The sequence below is a fragment of the Rhagoletis pomonella genome, unplaced genomic scaffold (genome assembly GCF_013731165.1).
Source record: "Rhagoletis pomonella isolate Grant_MI unplaced genomic scaffold, Rhpom_1.0 Rhpom_scaffold_00006, whole genome shotgun sequence".
NCBI classification, from domain to species: domain Eukaryota; kingdom Metazoa; phylum Arthropoda; class Insecta; order Diptera; family Tephritidae; genus Rhagoletis; species Rhagoletis pomonella.
In genome coordinates this window covers 23,088,741-23,098,533 of record NW_023458560.1, presented here as the reverse complement: position 1 = coordinate 23,098,533, position 9,793 = coordinate 23,088,741, and the positions used below count along the sequence as shown (strand labels likewise).

General features: G+C 34.8%; 1 long non-coding RNA gene across 1 annotated transcript; it reads right to left on the bottom strand.

Moving 5' to 3' along the window:
* Positions 1 to 8,328: 8,328 nt before the first annotated feature.
* LOC118741662 lies at positions 8,329 to 9,217 on the bottom strand. The gene is made up of 3 exons (XR_004993318.1): positions 9,132 to 9,217; positions 8,887 to 9,075; positions 8,329 to 8,777 (listed from the first exon to the last, which is right to left on the bottom strand). It is a non-coding gene; the product is annotated as an uncharacterized LOC118741662 (long non-coding RNA).
* Between the last annotated feature and the right edge of the window lie 576 nt (positions 9,218 to 9,793).

The window sequence follows — 9,793 nt, the reverse complement described above, 5'->3', positions numbered from 1 at the left end:
GACTCTACCACAAATAATTCCAGAGATATGCACTATGAAAAATTCGATTTGTATGGGAGGTTCCACACGCCCTTTAGATATCGGGTTTGTTTTAGCCTATAACCATTCTTGGAAAATTTGTGTCCGAAATTTCCAAAAAGTCGGTACAGCCGGTATGAGCATTGCGACTCCTCAAGCGAAATGAACTAATGATTGCAAAAAATGAAATCAAACATCATAGTTGACCCAAAAAGAATATTTGACTTCATTCTCTCAACTTCTCAGAATGTAGAAAAGCTAAGAAATATATAATAAGATAGGATATATTAAAACAGCCTCCAAACATTTACTAAAGACGCCCTTGGACTACACAAATCAGTTTGATTGAAAATTTATTTGTATCTATTTATTTTATACTTCAATTTTGGGTGTGTTAAAATTTCATGTGAAAACAATATGTGTTGCTGGAAAAATTTTAGGCCCATGGGTCCTAAAGTAAATTCCATTTGCTGTCAAATGGACAAAGACAATATTGTATTACGAAATGTGTAATTTCAGTGTCTGAATTACATCAGAATCATCGTATCCGATATAGAAAACTACATTGTGAAATAATGAGATGACATGAGGACACTAAAAAAATTTTAAAATATGTTCACTAAAATTCTATTAATATTAAAATAATGATTTGGCAAGTTGGTATCGAATTTTATGTTAAATTTAAACGTTTTTAAGACAAGATATTGATTATTCTTAAAAGGTATATATGAATACAACTATTTTCTTTATAATCCCAAATTTAGGATATAAAATCTCCCACACCAAAAAACTTACAATTGGGTAACGCCGCTTCGATTTTTTACAATTGAGCAATTGTCAAAAATCTGCTTTTTAATCAAAAAGTTGTTTATTGAAACTACCTTCTTTTTTGTATCATGGCAGCTACAACGAGTTTTTATTTAAACTTCTTCTACTTACGCGTCTGCATATTTAACTTTCAAATAAAGTTTTACTCAATGCATTAGATGTGAGTTTAGAGTGTTTTATTTTAAATAAATTCACTGCAAACTGCTGATAACGCTACATCAAACTTTATTTAAGCGCATGGTCATCAATGTGCATGCAATCGTGGCTACTAGGATGGGTCTAAGGTGGGGATGCTCACGAAAAACTTGCTCGTGAGCTGAAGTTGTCAAACTGTAAAAATAAAATATTAATTCACAAATCGGAGGTGTTTTGTGTAAAATTCGGAGAAATTTGGCATGGGCACCGTCTAAGGAATCATGCACATCTAAATTTTAATAAGGTGGTTGCTAGTGCATATATGTATATAAAAATCGTATGTATTTTGCTATTGCTTTTCGGTACTTTGGGATGTCCAAACGAAAAAAACTGGTATGTAGTTTTTGTCATTTAGTTTTGAAGACCTGCTATATTCTAAACTGCACAAAAAAATACACTCCATTTCGTCTTGGCTGACATTCTACTGTACCAGTGTCAGGTGTTCTAATAATAGCGCCTTATATGAATTCGCCTTGGCTATGCCATTACATTGAGTGTAAGTGTAAAAAAATCGCGTTTTTTGCAATATTTGAGAAGCTTATGGAAGGAGATAGAACCTTCCACATACATAACCCCAAAATAGAATAGCGCAGGGGCAGTGGCAGTGACAGTTTTTAAAATCAGCTGTTACTGCTAATATTGGCAGTCACTGCCATTAGCAAACAGAATACGGCGTTGTCAGTGACTGCTTTTTTTGACATTCCCTTTTGTTTGTTTACATTTTTGTTGTTGCCTTTTAGGCTTCAGTGACATCAACAGATGTTGGCTCCGTTTCATTTATGTCAAATTCAACATGCGAAGTTTGCTGCGATGAAGGCAGTAGCAGTGAATTTAGAATTTGGGCTAAATTGAGCAGTACTGCTAGCTGCCACTGCTGTATTGTGAGTGGCTTCATTGGACACCACACTTTCTAATAAACAGCTGATTTCGAAAAACTGCCGCTGCCACTGCCACTGCGTTATTGTATTTTGGGCTTTAGGCTTAAATTAAAGGTAAAACTCTCGACTACTATCCCTGAAAGTACCATCCTTGCAAATTTATCTGATGGTGATATTTGCATTCTGGTAAATTTATTGTAGTATTTAAAATGCTACCATAGCAACAGACATTAACTTAATATTTCAGTGTCAAATCATACGTTTCTGATGAGGAACACATAAACATATAAATGCGAAAATAATGCGAAAATTGCTTATAAATTGTATCAAAACTTGCGGTATAAACTTTTGGCTTAAATCGCGCTAAAATTTCAATGGGTTTTTGATAAATGAGCAGCTGACATCTATCTTTTTTGGATATGTTCAGTGCGAAATGCCCATTCACAATGAGAATACCACAAAATTACAACCTTCGGCAAGTTGTATTCTATTTAAAAAAAATACTGGGTTTCTCACGTAGTATTCTTAAGAATATTATAATATTTGGTGACAGACATATGGTATTTTGGAAATGTTATGAAGAAGTAACAGATGTCTGTCCCGGTATTAAAGCCATTTATTCAAGTTTAAGTACATATCGCTATTAATCAAAAGGTGATAGAACCTTACATTTAGGCTTCAACTAACTTAGGGTTTACACCGGACAATATTGTTAAGACAATTATGTCAAAATTATGTGTTTGTTGTAATATGAATTCGCCGTGTATACAACAAATACATCATTTTGACATAATTGTCTTGACAATATTGTCCGGTGTAAACCCTAAGTAAGGCTTGAACTTTCGACTACAACCCCTGATACCATTCCGGCACCTTGACTCTATGGTCACTTATAGTCATTTGAATGGTCGCCGCGAATAACGTTGTAAGCGCCAATTTACTCAAAACTAGTTTTTTCGCAGATTACGGTTAAAAATACTCTCGCGTATTATAAGGTCGCGAAATTTCTCAATTTTCTCAATTTCTCATCAGTTTTCGGACATTAACCTACGCTCCAAAGTCAGTAGTGACTGGAAAAGTGCAATAATGGCAAAAAACGTAAAGTTAATTTCGGAAATTGGAAAGATATGAAAAATAAGAGGCTAAGAAATAGCGGGGAAGAATATTCAGGAAGAAATGGGAAAGCGGTATTAAAAAAATATTACCCGAAACGGTAGTGTGGAAAAACGGTGTAAGTGAAGGAGCTGTGCTAATATCAATTTTGTTTTTGTACTCAGCAGATTTTCAACTGCGCTTGTTTTATTCAATGCTCAACCTTCAAATTGGAGACTATTCAAAAGCATTTCTCCAATTTTTATAAAATGGCCTATGATGAGCAATAAAAGACCTCTTATTGCTATATTTATTACATTAATTTGTCGAAAAAGGTTGTAAGCGCCACCAGCAAAGATGCTACGCTTACTGGAAAAACGTGTTATCATCCATTGAAGTTTGGATATAAAACGTTTTTCCATCAATAAAATTTTGTAAATCTTTTTTTGACTTGAAAGATATATATATGTATATATATATATAATTTAATTTACGGACAAGTTTCCTTAGAGACTGCTGCGACGAAAAATTGGAAAACTAAATCAAATGACTTTATGTGCGTCATCAAAAATGTTTTTTTCCATTCCTGCAAACTTATAATTATGTCGCTTACAACATTATTCGCGGCGACCATTCATTTATGCACAGCAAAAACTGATTTTTGTCCATTTTTTTTTCAATAACACAATTTTCCAGTATTTTTTTTTATTGTTCAATAAATGACTATAAGTGACCTTCAGGTCAAGGATAATGTTTTCAGGGATAGTAGAAGAGAGTTCTAGCTTTTAGGCTTAAGTGAAAGGTTCTACCGCCTTTTATTTTTGTTTTGTTAGAGCTTCTCAAATATTGCAAAAAAACGCAATGGTTCGACACTTTTTTTCTCAAAATCTGGAGTTGATGTAAACTTTATACTTATGGATTCGTAATCAGCACAAACAAGTCTATCACAGCTTTAACATTTGCTGCATCAAAATCAGTGCTTCCCTGTGTTATCGATTAGTACGAAAACAAGAATACGCCTCATTTAGAAAAATTGTCAATAAATTCGTTTCCACATGGCATTTTTTGAATGGCACACATTTTTCGTAATTTCATTGCCTTGTAGAAACTCTGCATTGCATATTTTTCTATTTGGTTTGATAAATTCTATGCATATACAGAGATATCTTCAGTCTCACTAATAAATAATAAAATTATCTCTAAACTCCAATTTCAATTAATCATATGGTTTTTGCCTATATGAAATTACTGGTCAATTTTAAATATCCTTTAATAAAAAACAGTTTAATGTGGAAAGCTTTTATCATATGAATACGTGTGTACGTATGTGTGCACATTTACTACCCCAAATTTATTTGAAATCGCAATAAATTATGGTGACTTTTAAGATTAATTAGTTGACTAAGTGCTTTGCAATGCATTCTCTAAGTATGTACTGAAATGACCCGTTTATTTTGGAAATGACATAAGTCATTTCATACCTCTTGTGCTTAAATGACCGGGCATTCGTTCAAAAGGTTGTTAGTTTATGACGATAGAGCGATTTACAGATGCATACGGTTACAAGTAGACGGCCATTTAAGCACAATAGGTGTCAAGTGACGTCTGTCACTTTCAAAATAAACGGCTAAAATATTGAAGAATACTTCATAAAAACAAACTATTATAAAATATTGTGATTAAGAAAGCGAAAAGAATAGTTTAGCAAACTACAACAGTGCATACATACATACATATATATGTATGTAGTACATATTTTTCATTTATTTAGAGCAGAGCTGCGAGATTGTAAAATCTTTTACATTTTATTAAAGCTTAAAATCGTGCTCACAAGAAATTTTTTCACTTGGGATGTTCACAGTTCGTTCCAAATTGTGTCACAAAATGTAGACGTCTACATTTTGCGACATTTTCTAACAATAAAATCTGTGGTGTTGTTGTTTTCCATACAAAATTGGAAAACGACGCTGTCTACATTTTGTCACACTCAACCTCACAGCAGGGTTGCATTATGACAACACCAAACACATTTCTTTAATGGGGACGTTTTCCGTATTTGCATTTCATTTGAGCGCAATGGCTAATGCAAACAAACAAAGCAAGGTAAAGAAGAAATATTAGCAATTAACCAATATCGAAAGGTGACATATAATGGACGCAAAGAAGAAATGTCTAGCAACACCAGTAAAGTTAGCATCACAGTTTGATGCTAAAAATGTCGCAAAATGTTGACATCTACATTTTGAGACACCATTTGGAATGAACTGTGAACACCGCAATTATTTCTGTTGCTTATAAAAAATAAATATACGAGCATTTTATTGCTTGAGAGGTCGCGAATAAATTGGCCGTCTGTTGTTATTGCATTGTTGGGCGCACATTTTTTTTGGTGCACAGAGGGGGGTACATATCTTGGCTGCAACAAGATAGTGCTGCAAGTCGATGTTTGGTCCTCAGAGTGTACGTACGTCTAAAACTCAGGAAGCGTGCCGTCGATTTGGTTTCTCGTTCTCCGATCTGGAGACAGACAAGTGGCTTGATGGATCTTTTTATGCATGAAACTAGCAATGGTAGTATGTATCATGTTTCGGGCCCCGGCGAAGTCGATCAGCCTCAGTCCGTTGTCGGAAATTTCGTCGTGGAGCTGAATTTTTCAACCGTGGCGCCAAAGAGCCCTTTCTTTCCCTCATTGGCATTGAAATCGCCAAGCACAATTTTGAGATCCTTGGATGCCTCGTCCTTCTCTTTCGTAAGGGCATGGGCGCAGACGAGCGAGATATTGAAGAATCTCGCCTTGATGCGGATTGTAGATAGATGTTCGTCTACCGCGGTGAACGCCAGTACTCGCCGACGGAGTCTCTCTCCCACAACTCGAACACCGAATTTCCGCTCCTTAACGTGACAACTGTAGAACTCGTCGAAAGGCTACACGATCACCTTGCCTTGTCCCGTCAATCGAATTTCTTGGATGGCGGTGATGTCCGGATCTTCCAAGTGCATACCTTCAAATTATAGTCTTTATACATTTGCCGTGGTCGTTATCAAAATAAGAAGGTCTCATCCGTGGCTTTTTTTCCTTTTTCATTGGGCGGCGTTTGAATCTGGCCTTATCACTGTAGTGCGCTCCTAAACGCGTGTTTGGTCGCTACCCAGAGGATACGTTGATAAAAAGATCTGGACGTAAGTGAGTTGCTACTTGAACCGTACGCAAAATAAACACTTTTGACCACTCCCAGGTGAATGGCAGTCAGAAGCTGCACTTCTGCATACGGAACCATCCTACAGATTTGTAATCAGCTACCCCATAAACCTGCTTACAGACAGTTTCATAAAAATTTTATCTTTTTTTAAGTCATCTGTCATAGTGGATCTGCAATTTTGAATTTTCCAAATCATAAAAACCCCCTTTACGAAGTCACATTAAAATCGATCAATGGCTTCATATTTTCGCCACTTTTTATTAGCTGCTGGCCCATGGCGCATTGGTCAATTTGACTTGGATTGATTTATATTTTAATAAAAAAGTTCTAAGTTCCTAAATTTGCATCTCCTGCACTTTACAGCTTAGTGCTTGTGCTAGTATGTATTACATAAATACATATATTCCTCCCCCACCTGTCTGCAAGTTTACTAAATATACCGTCGCTATGTTTATAATTTGTTGAGTAACTGTGAAAAATTGAGGTCACACGTGTTACCAGCTTAACGTTGCATATTTTAAAATAGAAATCAACAGCGCACTAATGGAAGAAAAAAGAATATCGTAGGTACCATGATACAAAAAAGAAGGTAGTTTCAATCATCGTATATACTTACAAGTATGGAATCCTATGCCCCTTTTTGTCTATTCTCTTTGTAACAACGGACGTGCCTGCCAAACAGCGGACGTGCCTGCCAAACTGAAAAGCATGATGGCGGCAGTGTTTGACAGGCTCGTATTCAAGGGTTTCGTGAAACAAAAAGTGTTGCTGTGTTGCGCCATAAAATATTTAAATACTTTTTTAATGTGGTTAAATTGAATCATACGCTTTATTAATTAGTTGGCAAAAGTACATATTTCGCCAGCCAAAATATATATATGTACCTATGTATGTATATAGCGCGACGCTACAAGATTCATTTATAAAAACGGTATATGCTAATGACGTTATTTATTAAAAATTAAAATAGATTTAAATAGCTCTGTACAGTGACATTTTTATAAAAAAAATCGATTTCTTAATTTTTTATGAATTTGGGTAAAATATTTAAATTCACATTTTTAGTGCATTTTTTTCCTATTTATTACTTTTAAAAATTTTATTTTCTTTAATAACCGTTTCACTGAGTTATACCACCCATCAAAAATCAAACTATTTTATAAGAAATGTATTGACCTTTTTACAACAGCATTTAAAGAATTTTTTGCTCAGATTGAAAAATTGCCTGCTTCTCACACTTCTGTGGTGCTTTTTATTGTAGTTATTATTCTGTTGACATCTAAATTTCCCTACATAGATTTTATGTGATTGCCGATAGATTGATTACCGGCATTTCCTCTGTGAACTTTTTTTAACTACATTCATAAAAAAATTACTAATTTTGGTTTCTTTTTTTATCTTGAACTGGTACATATGTTTGTATGTAAAATGCATTTAAAAACGTCATTTGCCCAATATGCACGATGCAGCGAACAAAGGTGGCACCCTACTTTGAATTTGTCGATTTTGATAATTCTGATCTAAAAGTAAACGACGTATCAGAAACTTTAAATGTACTGAAATTCACTTATACTTACAGAAAAATCACCGCTTTTTCACATTTTCCTTATTAATTGTCATTGTCACTCATATATTTTTAGAATTCAGCGCAATTAAAACACGCTTACTATCGAAAAATTTATTATTGAGAAAATTGGCTGGTCTGATATTTTCTTTTAACATGCAATTCGGCTTTGTTTACTTTTTGTACAGAAATGTCATCGCCACTATGACGGGGCAATCTTGTACTCTTTCTTGTCAAATATGCATTTTGATGTAACTGCTATGAAGCTATGAATACTCATTAAAATCGTTTCAAGGTGGTCTAAATATATTTTTTAATATGAAATAATTCTAGAAAATATCAATAATCACAAGAATTATAAAAATTTCTCTTCAAAAGATACGTTTCAAAGCATCCCTGTTGATGTCATAATTCAAATAAAATTTGAATAGAAATTTTAATGCAAACGATTTTCCTCGATATTCATAATACAAATTTCTTCATTCTTTATTTTCTTCCACGCAAATTTACTCATTACTTTAAGTGGCTTTCATCTTTTTATTTTTGTAAAAAATAATATAAACATGTTGCTCTTGCCAGCTGCAATAGCTTCAATACACTAACAAAAGTGTGAATACCCAGTGCCCAGCTTAGAACAAGAATCCTAGCATTTTGCCTCCCAAATGTTACCGTCTGGCCTCCTCAAGATCCATAATGCCTCCGGAGTTAGTCAACACAACTTAACCAAATTGACGAGAAGGCAGCAAGTTGTTGGTCCACTTCCAACCATTTCAACCAATTTATGCGATTTAATGGGCCTCATGCATAAAAAATGAGTCTAAGGTCAGACTCAATTTTTGCACTAAAGGGGTGAGCTTAAGCTCAAGAATTTGTACTGAAAATCGAGTTGGAGCTTAAACTCACATTTAATGCATGAGGTCCAATATCTTTACTGCTACCTTGTGTCCAGTAAATAGTGGCCAATTTTTACGAGTGCCTGTGGGCCTCTGCCAGTAGCTGCAGCTGCGGCGGCACGTGATTGTGGCATAACGTTGATGTAAGCGTAACATAAAAACAGGTTTGGTAAGGTTTTTCGGGCCACTGCTTAGGCCACAATCGCAAATCCACCCACACATGCGTACGTGCTGCGTAGAGACGTAAATTATAGTTTTCCCCGAGCTCCAGTTTCTTATCGCACTATTATTTCCCTTATTACTTATAATTCGCTGCCACGATTTGCGCTGCTCGGGCCACGGCTGCTTGTACAAGAAAATAAACCATTTGTTTAAACGATGATCATCTTCCTTGTCCGTATGTCGCTCTGGAAAGAAATATATATTAAATTATATGTTTTCTTAAAAATAAATGCAAATTTACCTAATTTTTCCACCGGCAGGCACGAATATGATGTTCAAAACAAAAGCAATGACAACGAATTTCACACACATTGATGTATTTTAGCACAAACGATAAGTTTCACAAATATTTTAAATTATTGCCTGGAACATACACATTTATCGTTATTATTGGAAATGCAAGACTTGGCACGCATTTTTAATTTCTTTTTTATTGAATTCAAATGAATAAAAACACATTTTTCTAAAATATTTCTCAATTTACATTTTAAAGTTTTTTCTGAAACTTGAATGTAACTCTGTGCGGAGAATGAGAGAATTGAAAATCAGGCGATCTCAGCTGTTTTCAAATGTAAACAAACAAAATGGCGCTTTCCATACTTGTAAGCCTATACAATGATTTAAAGTGGCCTACGTTTTTTGTTGCGAACAAAAAATTAATGTTAAATGAGTGTATTTCAACCCCACTTGCTAGTGTCCCGCAGTTAATAAACAACAAAATTAAAGAAAAAGGGCACCAGCATGTGTCGCCGTTCACCCTTTCGATTCATGGCCTCCGTTCAGGCAACCTGTCAATTTTCAACTGCCAAAGCAATGCTTAAAAATCCCTTTACATACATTCAGTAAATGCAAATTAAATTCCTTCTTAATCAACTCTGCTGTCAATCCAACGTAACGGCGCAG